Source organism: Drosophila tropicalis, unplaced genomic scaffold (assembly GCF_018151085.1).
Source record: "Drosophila tropicalis isolate 14030-0801.00 unplaced genomic scaffold, ASM1815108v1 contig_805, whole genome shotgun sequence".
Taxonomy (NCBI): Eukaryota; Metazoa; Arthropoda; class Insecta; order Diptera; family Drosophilidae; genus Drosophila; species Drosophila tropicalis.
Window position 1 is genome coordinate 2,509,028 of NW_027173295.1, and position 15,230 is coordinate 2,524,257.

The following is a 15,230-nucleotide window of genomic DNA, read 5'->3' on the forward strand; positions in this document are numbered from 1 at the left end:
TATATACATTGTTCTGTTTAATTTAACTGAAAGAAGGCGAACCTAGGAATATGTAATAGGTTACCATATGCCTCTTATGGTATGCCATAGGCCATAATTCATATTTCCTTTAAGAACCTTTCAAATTCAACTTGAATCTAGAATTTCTTACTTTGTTAATACAATAAATACACCCAAAGAAATTGCAATTTTTTTCATTTAAATCCAATTCAAAAAAAAAAAAAAAAATGAAATCTTTTTCACTCAAGCTAATGAGTTTAAATTATTTAGTTAAAAAAATATTTGAATATTTGATAACAGTTTTTTTCTTCGAAAACATTGAAAGAAACTTTTGTATTTTATTTTACTTGGACATTCTCCATTTTAGATTTAATTCGGACCTTTCTCTTACGAAAACCACAAAAGAAAAATGCCATTTACCAGCCCCTCAGCCGTCCCTCTATATACACCCTACCAAAAAGTCACATCTTCCTTTACTTTCTATACCACAAAAACAAAAAAAAAAAAAAACAAAACAAAACATAAATAAAAGTCCAAAGAGAATAATAAAACTATCAAAAATGAAAACCTCACACAATTGGGTCATCCTTTTGCCAAAACTAAAAACCAAAAACACGAAGTGGCTATCATTTTACTTTTGATTATAAAACAAGAAACTAAAACCAAGACCAAACAAAGAAAAGAAAAAAAAAAAAAAAACTGTATATTTGCAACCACTAATCGGTCGACCTAGAAAGGCATCTTCTTTCTATTTCAATTCTCCCTAGAAACCAACGACAAATAACAAAAAAAAAAAAAAAAAAAAAAGGGAAAGAAAAACCTTTTTCCATTTTTCGACTTTGGTCGCTTTGATTTTATTTGTGTTTTTTGGTTTTTTGCTTTTCTGGAAGCGTGTCAATTTAAGATTCGTGCCTGGCCAGCATATAATTTCATTTAGAGAGTGCAGATGGAGTCCAAGTCAGTCAGTCAGTCAAGTTACAGCTGGAGCTAGAGCTAAAGCTAGAGCTAAAGCTAGAGCTAGATCTTGAAGTTGGAGTTTCAGTTTAGAGTTTTGCATGCCAAATTGTCCCTCGTCCAAGTTCAAAGTCGTGCCCAAGAAAAAAAAATCTTTCATTATTAGCAAAGAGAACCCAAAGAAGGTCATGGACGGATTTTAGGTTTATTTTCTTTTTTTTACCTCTTCTTCTTCTTCATCTCTAAGCCTTTCGCCATGCTTTTTCCAAGCCAAACAATGTTGTCTCAGTAGTAGTCTCGATGGTCGCCTGTCTTCACAGAGCACTTGGCCAATTGGCCAAAAAAGATTTATTATTGAAATGCATAAAAATATGGCCATGTTGGCAACGATGTTGTCGGCATTTGCCTATAAGATTGGCATACATTCTCACATGGTATATAAAATATGTATATGGATTAAATTGCTATTTCTGGTCACAGAGGAGAGAGACAGGAGATGCAACTTATGTATGTAGTTAGGAGGATAGAGAAATCCATTTCTGGGAAATGCAAGTCGACTTGAGTTCAATATTCATTTACCTTTCTAAACGTTGGCCTAATTAAGTTTCTAGGAACTAAATCAAATGTCTAGTGAGAGACCTTTAACTCACTTTACCAATAAGAGAGAGCGGTACAGGTGGGTGAGGATCAAACAGATTTGACCACGAGTCATTTAAAAAGGTCTAAACACTCTTACTTAGATTTTTATCAATAAGTAATAAGGTTATCTTATTGTTAGTAGAATCGACTAGAAATGAGCAATAGACAAAGTATTTCTTTTCGGTTTTTCTATACATATACATACATATATTGCAATTTCCAACAGATCTTTTTCTTGTTTTTGATCTAAATTGTTTTTGTTTTATATATGTATTGATAACATATGATTTACACCTTATTAATTTTTCTTGTCAATTTCAAGTTTTTTACTACTTTGGGGCTTAGCTTCTAGGATACAGATTTCCGTGTAAGGGTCGGTCTTTTCCTTTTTCAATAATTTTTACCTCTCCTCCAATGAATTAACTTATTAGATTACACTTATTTATTAACTATTCATTTATTAACACACTACAGTTAAGCCACAATAAGTAGAACTTCATAAAACGCCATAATTTGTAAGTATCATGAGATTGTATGTTTCTCAAGTCTTTTTATATACATATATGTTTAAGTTTAAATGATTTCTTAAATAATATTTATTTAAATTTGTAAGAATTTTGAATCGATTATTATACCTCTAAATACATAAAGTTTAAAAAGGATCAATAAAATTTGAGTTATTATGGCAATTTTTGAACTAATGTTTTTGTAGTAAACAAAATTACTTAAATATATTTTTTCATTGTAGTCAGTGTCCACTATTTGACTGAAAGGAGCCAGTCAGTGGGGTATTTTGCAACAGTTAGAAGATCCAGTTGATTATTTTCAACATAATTTCGTCTCTATAAATCATTAATTTCGATAAGCTATTGCCAGAAGAGTTTGAAAAGTAAATCCTAATTCAATGATGTATTTTACGAAATTGTCTTTGGCTATCAATAGAATAAATTGTGTTCAAAGTAAACATTGTATGTACATCGTGGCGTATGCGTAATTTGGCTGTTTGTATGAATATTTTGTTAGTTGGCAAAACTCAGTTTTAGTTCTTTGAATTATATGTTGGTGTATGAAATCAAATTGAAAATCGATTCTTCATTTTATTGACACCTTCTTTGGCCATGCCCAGTAGCTTGTCTGTCTGTCAGGCTCCGCATGTCCTCTCCCCCTTTCTCTCTATGTTGCAAGCTTACTTAGTAGCAAAACGTCAAGTTATTCTAACTGTAAAGTTACAAACTTGTATGTGGCGGCCCTCTTGTCTGTCTCTCTCTCTCTCTCCGTGTGTCTCTCTGTGTGTCTTTCTCTCGATATCTTAGTACATGGGTGCAAGTTGCAAGTCTCCCCATTTAATGCATTTCCTTAAGACGACGTCGACGTCGTGGTCGTCTTGGACTGGACACTTGACTGGACTTGGTCTTTGGTCTTGTGTCAGCTAAATTATTTCCACGGCTGGCAGATGTTGTTGTTGTCGGTGTTGTTGTTGTTATTGTTGCACTTTTATGGCCAAGTTGCACGCATCAGTCAGAGTCGCCCTCATCAACAAGTTTTTTTTTTTTTTTTTGCTGTTGTTGTTGCTGTTGCTTTCCTCTCTTTTGTATTTGGTGTCTATTTTTATGACCTCAGTCCGCCGGCAAAAGAAGTTATCTTAATGCAAGCCAAACTAACTAAGTATCGAGCAATTCTAATCTAATCACAAGAGGAAGAACCCAAACAGAGATGGAGTTGCTGGAGTGATGAAGATTGCTGCTGCTGCTGCCGCTGCTGCAATGGAGCTGTGGATGAAATGGCTATGGGTATGGGTATATTTACCGTAATACTCTAACGATGGCAACGTTTGGAACGGTTGTTGTTTTCCCTTTCTGGTCTTGAGTCTAGATTCAGAATCATCCGAAAATAGGTGTAGTTGAAGTCACATTCAAAATCATCGCGTTTTTTTTTTCTTTCCTTCTTTCTTTCTCTCCCCCATTCTCTGGCATGGCATGCGTGACTGCCTAAAAAGAAGTCTTCCTGTTTCTTCTGTTTTGCGTCCCTCTCGTTTCTGCATTTTATGGCACTTCGTCTTTTCTTCTCTTTCATCTGTTCACTTCTGTTGCGGCTGTTGTCCGTCTGTTGCAGTTAATCAATTATAACGACTCTTGATTTCCTTCCTGATCTGAATTAAGATCTTCATTTACTTTATGTCTTGGGGGAGGAGAGGAGCTGCAGAAGATGCATACATATGTACATACATCATGTTGCATCTCTTGGACTTTCTTTTCTTCTGGTGTAAAATTCTTCAAACTACTTTTAATGACTCTATTTAATGCTGTTTAATTTCGTTTTATGCTTTCCCTATATACATATGTATGTACACATGAATATTGGAATTAATGGTAGAATTATTCTAACACCGGCATATCTTAAAATGAAGAGCAGATGTTCAACAGGTGGAAAGCATTTTATAACTACTATAACATAGGGGAATAATAACAGTTTAGCTATCGGCAAGTGAAACAATTATTTACTGAACAGAAATTTAGTATTAAAATCGCGTATCTAATCCCAAACTGATGGATGAAACTTACCCATACCAAAAATCTCTTATATAGAGAGGCCATATAATGAAGATGCTACTTCTGCTGCTGCTGTTATTTCTGTTGTTGTTGTTATTTTTCTGATTACCAGAAATTTGTCATAGTTACCAAAAGCAGACGGTCGGTCTCCCACAGATATTTGATATCCAAAACCAAATGTTGACAAATGGCAAAAGGCATGACAAGATTGGTTGAGTTTCCCATTGCATTTTAGCAAACAAAAGGAATAAACTCAAGAAAGAAAGGAAAGGAAAAAAAAAAGGGAAACGAAATACAATGGTGCCAAGTGGCAAGACATAGAAAAAAGTGAGATAGATAAAGGAGAGTAAGAGACAGAGAGAGAGAGAGAGAGAGAGATGAAATAAAGTGATGCAAAGTGCCTCATCCAAAGAGTTTTGCAGCTGGTTTCTTCTTATTTTCCTCTATTTGTCTTCTAATGCATTTTTTTGCTGACATTTTTGAGAAATTTTACTTGAATCTTCTGCTCAATTACTTTTAAATTTTAAATCAGAAACACAAAATATTTCAAAATAATCGACATAAATATATACATAAATGTATAAAAGAAAATTCCCATATTAAAGCGTTCTTTTCCATTAAGAAAATAGAAAATATGCATTGTTAAAGTCATTCATTAAGAAAAGTGATGAAAAATAACTGAACTCTTTCGTTATGAAAAGTGCTTGGGCCAAAAACTTTTCTTTAGATACTTTACTATCACCTGGCCAATGCATTGAAAGAGAAATATATGTTGTATAAATTGTCTTTAAAAATAAATGATTGACGGAAATTATGAAAACTATTTTAGCCAAAGAGTATAGACAGAGAGACAAAGTCATCTCCCTTTAGCTTTTTTAGTGGAATGCAACCAATCGAATTCCCTTGGCATTCACATTACAAACACAAACACACACACACACACACATTCGCTTTATTTAGCTTCCTGCCTTTAATAAGATTCCTTTTGAGGATAGAAGAGAAAGAGATGTGCCAGGAGCAGATAACCACAATTGAAGTACGATTTCTATGTAGCCACCACAAACATACATACATACATATGTATATATAGATACAGTAGCCGCAATCTCGGCACAATCTGTTACATCTTCAACTTGTAATTATTAACTTACGGCATATTAATTTATTATTTGCTATTTAATATGGCCAGCCCCCTTTCGGGCTACATCAGACTACGAGAGTTGAGTTCCCCCTCGCTCTTCTTGTCTCTTGAGGCAACTCTTCTCCTCTCTGCTCTCTGGTGCATGCTGGGTTTCATCTGCCGGCAGGCTAAGTTCATTTTTTTTTTTACTACTTTTTTTTTTTTTTTTGTTGTTCGTATTTTTATTTTTTGACATTTGATGTATTTATGTGGTCTATCTAGGTTTGGGTTCTCCCGATGCTCCTTCACCTCCTCGTTGTCTTCCACCTGGCCATCTTGGTCCATACGTACCTTCGTGGCTTTGAGCGATTTGTGGGAAACTGTCCTGTCATGTAGTCGCCTAGCATTTTATTTTTTTATTTTTTTGATTGAGTGATTTATTTGGAAATTTGCTGTTGTTGTTGTTGTTGTGGTGGCTGAAGCTGTGCAAAATGGGTATAATTAAATCGGATAAAGGGAAAGGCTTGAAGAAGAAGACTTGTGCAGATGATGAACGCGCGACTCTCTGTGTTTGCCTTTTCTTTCTTTCCTTTTTGTTTTTGCCCTTAGCTAGAATTTGTATAATTAGTTTAAAAAATCAAGCACTTTTCTTTGTTTAAAGTCAAAATCTAAGCCAAACCAAGGTGTCGTCATCTAAAAGCAATTTCAAAGCAAAGGCCTTGAAAATGATCTATATATAATCATCAGACATGTAAGAGTATAATGCTATAGACTCTATAGACTAATCATCAGAAAGGAAAAGGATTCAATAAGACAATACTTTCTCTATCCCTTTTTACGGCAAGGAGAATTCTATATATTGGGAGAGTATTGTTGAAACTATTTTAAAGTGTAAACTGAATTGAGCACTTTCTGCTTTCCGATTCGACTTGACCTCATTTTAGAAATACCTTTACCATATCCCATTTCATTTCCTTGACCACCATGTCCAATGGCATTTTCGAAAATAAATATAAAATGAAATTCTATTGAAATTATGGCTTTGTTTACCTATTACCAAACAAAAGGAAAACATTAAAGGAAGTCATCAAATAAAAAATGCAAAAATTCTATAAATAAATGCGAAAAAAAAAAACAGAACCCACGTAAGAACAGAACTTTCTGACTCTCCTAACGAATGCTTTGTGTTTTGTTTTGGTTTTTTTTTTTTTTTTTTCGTTTGCTTCCGGCGACATAAAACTGCAGTTTGGCCAAAAAGCCAGCTGCCTATTGGCGTTTACTACGCTTGAGTAATGCTACCACTTCTAAACCCCCCCCCATCTCCCCCTCCGGTCACACTAGCCCCAACCGCTGTTATGCCATCCCCCATTTTCCATGCCATCCCTTTCTATCCTACATTGATCTCTTCCCCTTCCTTTCAAGTGTATCTGGTGTGCTTCCTTTATTGGTTTGTTGTTGGTGTTTCTCCCACTTCTTGGCTCGTTTTGCTTTGGTCAGCTCTGTCCCTCTCTCAATTCTCAATTCTTGGTTCTCAGTTCAAGTTTTTGCAGTGTATATATTGAGCAGATGGTTGGTTGGTTGGTTGATTGTTGTAGTTGTAGTTGTTGGTGGTGCTGGGATTTCAAGTTTTTTTGAAAGTAATTCGTCTGGCCACAATAATTGTGGGGCATCCCATCCTCATGGACAATGGCAAAAGAGAGGTCCAAGTTCAAGCCACCCACCCACATTTTATTGTTATCGTAACAATGGCAGCTAGGAAGAAGAAAAACAAAAATATATATAAATATATATACATATGTATGTATATAGTGTACAGCTGCCAATTCGATAATGGAAACTTTTCTTGTATAAGAGAGTACAAATATTTTAACTTTGACTTGTTCTATATAAAAAAAAGAAAATCGAAACTAAGGACACGTTTCTCAGGTTTATACTTAAGATCACTTAAAAATCATAATATTGCCCAATTTTCTAATATAAAACATATCCATGATCATTTCTGTATAAGAGAATACGACTTACTCCATTCAAGTGGCTTAAAATTCTTCAATTTTCGGAAAAAGTTATTAAATGTTACAAGATCATCAACGAAATCTAGAGACTCTTTGGGCTTGCTCAGTTCAAGATAAAGGCAAATAAAAAATTGCATAAAATGCCAACGGCCAAGTAAAATGCATGTGGAGCTCGCTTCTCTTCTAGAGAGCACCACAAAACGGTGGTGGTGCATTGAACCCCCGTGGTCCAAGCCACAAAACTAGAAACGAACGCAAAGTATTCTCTGTTCTAAACCTGGAACAGGACGGACTTTCGCACGAATAAGCACCAGAAGCAGCAGCAGCGGCTACAGAGGCTACAGATGGGGGAAATGTGAGAAGGAGAAGGTTGGGAAGTGGGAACGAAGTGGAAGGTTGGAAGTGGAGGTACAAGTTGAGTCAGCAGCTCAGCGATTAGAAGCTTAAAAGGAAGTAATGTTGCAGAAAATGCTTAAGACAGAGAAAGAAAGAGAGAGAAACAGAGAGAGAGAAAAGATCAGATTGCTGCTGCGTGGACGGACCGGACCACTGAGAGTCATTTCGGGATCTCGCTCTTTCTCTCTCTCTCTCTTTCTTTCTCTCTCTCGCGTTGTTAACCATATTTTTTTTTTTTTTGCTTCTCTGTTCTACCTAACATCCATGAAAATCAAAAAGGGGTATATTAATGCCAAGGTAATTCTGTTTTAGACAAAATCTACATAGAACATATTGTTTAGATAGCAATTTGAAACTGTATTGAGAAATAAACATTTACTAACCTAAACGCCAGATGGCGCTAGTGAATAAATTAATTTTATTCTGTTGTCTAGGGTAACTTTTGGTCCACACTCCTAGGATAGAGTTAAGGAATTCTTTTTATGACGGTTAAAATTGAAAAACGAAGCTTAAGACTTCTTCTTCTTCTCCTTCTAGACTCGAGCCCCTAGTTGCCCCTTCCCCCCACCACCAAAACTCTTGTGATCGCTTCCCCCCTCCTTCTTTTCTTTGGTTATTATTATTATGTGGCTGTGGTCTGGGTCTTAGTCTCAGAGTCAGTCTCGGTCTTGGTCTCGGTCTCGGTCTCTTCGTCTTTGCTTTTGTTGGCGTGTGTGTAATTATCCAAGGACGCCGCTGAGTAATGAAACGACCTTGAGTGCAGCTACACACACACACACATACATAGTTGCACACACAAACACAGATACAATGAAAAGTTACATATTCTTGTTGGGGGCCTTTTGTGTTTGGGCGTGTTTGGGCATCTCATTTGTTACAATACAACAACAACAACAACAACAGCAACAACAAAAGCTCTGCATAAGGCAAAAAACAATTTGTCAGCGTCACAAACAAATAATAAAAGAGATAGAGAGAACTAAAGAAATCTATAAAGAAGAAGAAGTCGATCTACTTAGTCAAAAGACCACAATACACAAAAGAGACACACAACGGCCAGGAATATATGTATGTATATGGGAAGGAACATTTGTTCTCAAGGAAAGAATGAAAACCAAATTGAATGCATTGATTGAAAGATAGTGCAAATGAATGAACTAGACCACAAAAATATATCCTTAACTATGTTTATATATCAAAAAGTTAAAAGAAGAAGAATTTAAGGCAATTGAAGCTGTTAAGAAAACCAAAAAGAAAACACATTGACTTTAATCTGCTATTGACTTAACACATTTTCTGTCGCGCAAAAGGAAATTTCAGCTAATCTATCCAGAGGAAAGTTATTTTCCTTGAAGCTAATAAAATACTTCATTTTGAAATATTCGCTTTTCTGTAAAAATCTTAAAACTTCTTTAAGGATTTCTAAATTTGCCGTTCGAAAAGTCGAACAACGGCCAAAAATGGGTTAGAGTTGATTTTTAGTTAAGACTTTTTAGTACATTTTCATGGAATCTCCTTCCGAAAAAGAATTCTCTTAATCCTTAACTAAATTTGAGTTTATTTTTCCATTATTAGTTAGTTATATTTACTAGTCTTTTTCAGTACAAAGGCCCAATTTTCAGTTTCAATTAAGAGATATTGATTTTAAAAAGAATTTTCAAGACTAGTGAGGGAAAGGTGGGGTGAAAGGTGGGCCATATGTAGACTGAGTCCTCTGGTTTTTCTTCAAGTGCATTATCATCATCATCATGATCATCATCATCCCCTGAGTGCAATTTGGTTTCATATTTGTGCCTAGGCGCATACCAACTAATCAGCCAGAGCGCAAAAATTATTTGCCATTTTTTACGCGCTGCTTCAAACGCGGCGGCAACAGCAACAACAACTGGAGGCAAAGCAAAGGTAAAAACCATCGACAGAGTCGTCTACCTCTTGAATATTGTATACATGTTGCCGTTGTTGCTGTTGTTGTTGCTGCTGCTGCTGCTGCTGTTATCTGAGCATGCCAACAGGCTGTGGCTCTCCACCATTAGGCCATAATCATCATCACACACGCCTCAGCCAAGGCTGCATCACATTGGGTACCCTTCCTTCTTCCCCACCTCTCTGTAGCAAATTCGCAACCCCCTAAACCCACCTCCCTAATCTAAAAGCAAACCCAAATGACTGAGAGGTGTGCCAAATGTCTATGATGGAGGAGCAGCAGGCAGCAAGGCGGCCAAAGACGAAGAGCAAGCAAAAGAGTTAGCTATTTTTAAGTATAGGTTTCGGTTTCATTGTTGCATTTCTTTCTCTGCGTTTATGTTTATGAAATTAATGAGCACCTTTGCCTCCACCTTCTCCTCCGTCTCCTTTTCCTCGTCATCCTCCTTATGCTCATGGTCCAACTCATTTTTCCACCTCAAACCGCACCACCAGCACCTTTGTTCATTCTCCTTCCCCTAAACCTAATGCAAAGTTTTTTTTTTTTGCCAAAAATGCTTGCATAATTTTTTGATTGACCCGCATATTTGTTTAGTTTTTTTTTTTTTGGCTTAACCCTGAGGCTTCATTCGGTTGTTCGAGCATTTACTACTACAATACAATTGAAATGCAAACATCTTCAATCATTTGTTGAAGGAAATCAAGCGGGTGTCAAAATGTCTTGTTTGTTGTTGTTTTCCCCATTCATTCAATTCAATCTTTCATTTCGCACATTTGAAATTATCATAGCAATTTTATAGGTATATTTATAAGTATTTGTTTAACCATTAAAGACACACACACACACATCCAGACAGATATGTAGACAGACAAAGAGCACTTTCAATTTCCATTATATTTGTTGACATGAAATTTGATTTTAATAACAAATTTTTGACTCATTCCTTAATTCATTTCTTCTTCTCTTCTCCATCTCTTTTACAGGTAAGCATTAATATGATGATGATTGATTATTATTTATAACATTCATGCAATATTTTTGACACACACACACTCTCAACTATGTGTGTTTTTGTGCGGTAAGTGCTAAAGAAAGAGAAAAGAATTCAACGAAAATTAACATAGTTAATATATAAAAAGAGGAAAAGACTCCATTTAACTTAAGGCAAAACGATAACTAGACTTATCTAATGAGTATCAGTATGACAAAATCAATTCAATTAATGTTTATCTTCATCTTTTAATTACCGTAAAGCAACTGACTGGTTAACCTTTTTGGCCAAAAGTCGGACAAATTAAGTCCGATGTCGGCTTATGGCTAAAGCTTTTCAGCAATTAGCGGGATTAATTGCTTTTGTGTTAGGCACCTCACCTCACTTCACCTCACACAATCTCACCTCAGCTCAACTCACTTTACTTCACCCAGTAACCTCTAAAAAACAATTAGAACTTTTAGAAGTAAATAAAAAGCAGAGGAAGGGGGAACTATATATACATACATGTATGTATATGTATACCTACATATAGGAAGGTAATAACAAATTAGAGAAGCAAAGAAAAAACACCAACAACCAACTGACATTTGAATCATATGGGTAGTAGGAAACTTACATGACTCAAGAGTGGGCACCATTTTTGGACTTGCCTTTTGGATGCAGTCCAGTTGCTGTCAAATTGCAGTGGCTCGACAGAAGGGTGGGCGTGACGACAGCCCACACACACACACACAATAAACCTAAAGCCAATAAATGGCATTAACCAAATGTGGTAAAAACAATTTTGAAACTTGTTAATAAGTAAATACAAACTCTCACACACACACACACACATACACACACTAGACGAAGATTGTTTTTTTCCCACAATTGTGTATACATTTTTTGTTTTGTTTTTAGGTGTGTTTTCCTGACTTCTGCGCTTCACTGACCAACAGCCAATATGAAACCCAACCTATCCCAGCTCCCTGGTCCATATGCAAATTCTGTATTACTCCATTCGATTTCCTCCCAGCTGTCTTTCCCTCATCCCTCATCCCTCTACCTCATCTTCATAGAAATATGGTAAGGGTAAAGATTAGTGTGACAGCTGAGCGGACGATTTGTTTAGAAATTATGGACAGTAGTCGGTCGATTTGGTTTGGTTTGGTTTTGCTTCGCTTTGCTTTGGTCTGTCGTAAACAAATAACAATAAATTTGAACATGGTTTGGCCAAATCTCCTTCTCGGCTCCTCGTCTTCCGTGTAATGATGTGTATAATACTTTTCTCGTTTTACATATTTATATGTTGTATTTGCTTTTTTTTTTCCTCCTTTTTTTTTATTTTTGGGTGTGTTTTAGAAAGGCTCAGAGATTAAGGCTTAATGCATATGGAAAGTTGAACGTTTGGAAGTTTGCGGGTGTGGATTGATGGAAGTCAGCAAAAAGGAAGTGAAATTTGAGATAAGATTTATAGAATTGCCTAGAAAAATGATTTATTTAAAAGTCCCAACCCAAACTGCGAAGGCGTAGAAGAAGCTTATTGGCCATTCACTTGTTTTCCTTTAAGATTTTTTTTTAAATTTAATAGTTATTAGCAGATTCTTTAAGGACCTTTCCCAAGTTGAATGAAGTTTTGAATCATTATTTCGCACATTATATATAGATAGATTCAAAATATTTCAAGAAAACTTTTATATATCAGATTTTGTTTGCTTAATTAAAAAAAAAAATGAAAATTTAAACCTAAGAAAGTCAATTTATATGATGGCTTTACGTAAAAAAACTAAAACGAACTTTTTATGCACGATTATTTCGATTATTTTGCTCAAGTTTACAATTCGAATGTATCGAACAATGTCACAATCAATTTTCAAGATCCTTATGTCTTATTTTAGTCAATTGTGAATAGTTGAAGTGAAATAGTTAAACTTTTTTAAAGTTATGAACCTTTGTCCAATACTTTTTACGATTCTTAGCTTGTCGATATAGTTTCTTAATATGGCGTAGAGGATTGGGTAAACATACATATTTGAAAGACAAAACGAGTTATTCGGAAAGGTCTGACAACTCACTTTATGCGATTGAACGAGTTGTTAGAACAAAGTATTTGAAATCTGATAAAAAAAATTTTAAAGTATATAAAACTGAATTCAATTGAAAGAAATCGTTTGACTGATCGATATTTTTTCTATTTTTTCGATTAACCGTGGTAAAAAATCGAGCATACCTTCCATTAATCATATGACTCAATAATCGATTAATGCAATGTTTTAACCATCTCTATGCCCGATAACCTTTATTAATCTACATATGTATGTATATGTTAATGTAATAAAAGAGGTTTTGAAGCCATTTTATATATAGTCACGATGTGAAATCGAATCAAATTAAATGCTGCGAGTTAAAACTAACCCAAAGCGCATCCAAACATAATTATTTTTTCCCTTCAAAAACCAAAAAAAAAAACCAAAAAAATTCCCACCTAATGACACAGATTTCCTTCCCATTGAAGGTTTTCGGCCCCCTAAAGGCGCAAATATTTATAAAATTGACAGCTATCTCAATTGGTTTTCCAATCATTTAGCAGTTGATATGCCATTTAACTAACAACCATACTGTCAAATAACAGCAAAAATGAAACAGAAAAAAGTATAGCTTATTTATTGTAATAATAATTCATTTGATTAACTTGCCAAAAAGACGAAAAATAAAAAAAAACTAAACGCCCCATTAGCCTTTCTAAACCGTGGTCGAGGCTCCAAAACCTCCGCTCACGTTTAACTTGTCCGAATGGAAAAGAAGAAAATCAGCGCAAAAAAAATAGCAACAGCAGCAGCAGCAGCAGCAGAGACATGACTTGGACACGATGGCGACTACTGTGCAGTGGTAAGAGAGAGAGAGAGAGAGGGAGAGAGATGGAGAGAAGGGGGAGGGAGACAGAGAGAGAGCCTGCAGCAGGAAAGGAAAGGAAAGTTTTTGTTGTTGCATACGATGTTGGATTTGGAGTTGGATTGGGATTTAGTTTTTAGTTTGGGTTTTGGGATATGCTATGGTTTTTTATTGAGCCATTATTAAGTTATAAACACGTTGCTATTAATACAAATACAAATAAATATTGAAAGCCACCAAGAAGACAGAGTGAAAGGATGATAGGGGGCAACTGTGAAAATGCTCTCTAGGCTCCTCAAAATGTTATAAATACATAAATATGTTTTTCTTTTGCTTTTTCTTGTTGTCTGTTGTTTGATATTGGTGGGAACTCGAGGGAGGGAGGGAGGGGGGTAGGAGAAGTGGGGTATTTCTGATATTCTGTGGGCGCGCGAACAAACTCCATTTTATTTAGTTAGTTACGATGCATTTGTTTTAATGGCCCATTTCAGATTGGAGGTGTGGCGCGCCTTCACAGTTCAATTTGTGAGGCATCATTTGAGTCTGTCTTTTGACTTTAGTTTATACTTGGCTCTTCGCCTTCTCTGGCTTCAAAGGAAACAATTAAGCGAAAGGATTTTTTGTTCGTTTTTGGAAAGGGCAAAAACCGCAACCAATTGCAAACTCACAAAGTGTGAATGTGAGAAAAATCATTTCGATACACAAAAACCCCAAACGAAAAACCAAATGAGAATTTGTTTAACGTTGTACGAGACTTAATTGATTTGCTTATGCTAAAATGCAAGGCAATTCAAATAATTACTCAACATTTTTATGAGCTGTTTACACATTTTCATCATGTCTAAGGGCTTTTTGGCCATCTCTGTTAGCCAGTTAACCATTTATCACATTTCTACTTATTAGCTACTTACCTATTTTTAGCTCTTATCTACAACTTATCATACTTACCCATTCTAATGGCTGCTCTGTTCATGGTAAGTCTTCTTGGGTTCACAAAATTAACTGATTTGCTTGAAAGGCCGAAATTCAAAAACAAATTTCCATTTGATGTTTTGGTCATAAAGAAAAACCTTTACGATTTCTTACTACTTAAGTTAAATCGGTACCGCTAACGGTATGATATTCAAAAATTATAGCTAGAGTCAAAAATTTGCACATTTTACGTTTTTTTTTTTTTTTTTGTGTAGTAAAATTCAGAAAAAACTATTCACTTGCCACCATTTGGATTTCAGTTTGAAGTAGGCTCAAAAAAAAATTGCCTTCGGGTGATCATAAAAATATTGTGATTAAATACGAAACAAAATCATATTCCAATTTATTTCCGTTAAACAGTTTTCATGGCCATTTCCATATTTCTATTTTTTTTGTGGCTTTTTTTTCGTGTTTGCCAAACATTATCAACGACTGGGGAGAGTGCGCATTGCCTAAGAACCATAATTTATGCCGTTAGCCGCAGGATAAACCAAGTAAATTTATCATGAGAAAATAAGAACAACAACAACAACAATAACGCCATGGCAACAACAGCAGTAAAACTGCAACACATAAAATAAAAAAAAAAAAAATGTTTTTTTTTTGTTTTTTTTTTTTTTTTTTTTTTTTGTGGTAGTGAAAACGAAAAGCACTAAGTCTGTTTTCCGTCTGTCCATTCATCTGTGCTGTCCATGTCTGTCTGTCTGCCTGTCTGTCTGTCTGTCGGTCCGTTCGTCTGCCTTGCTTTTGGAGTCTATAAATTACAGTTGAGCTAGTCAGTTCTGGTCTCTCTGGGTTT

General features: G+C 35.3%; 1 protein-coding gene across 4 annotated transcripts in view; it reads left to right on the forward strand.

Moving 5' to 3' along the window:
- Window positions 1-15,230, forward strand: part of bbg (big bang) — a 141,210-nt gene that overhangs the window by 66,427 nt on the left and 59,553 nt on the right. The gene's annotated exons all lie outside the window — the stretch shown is intronic.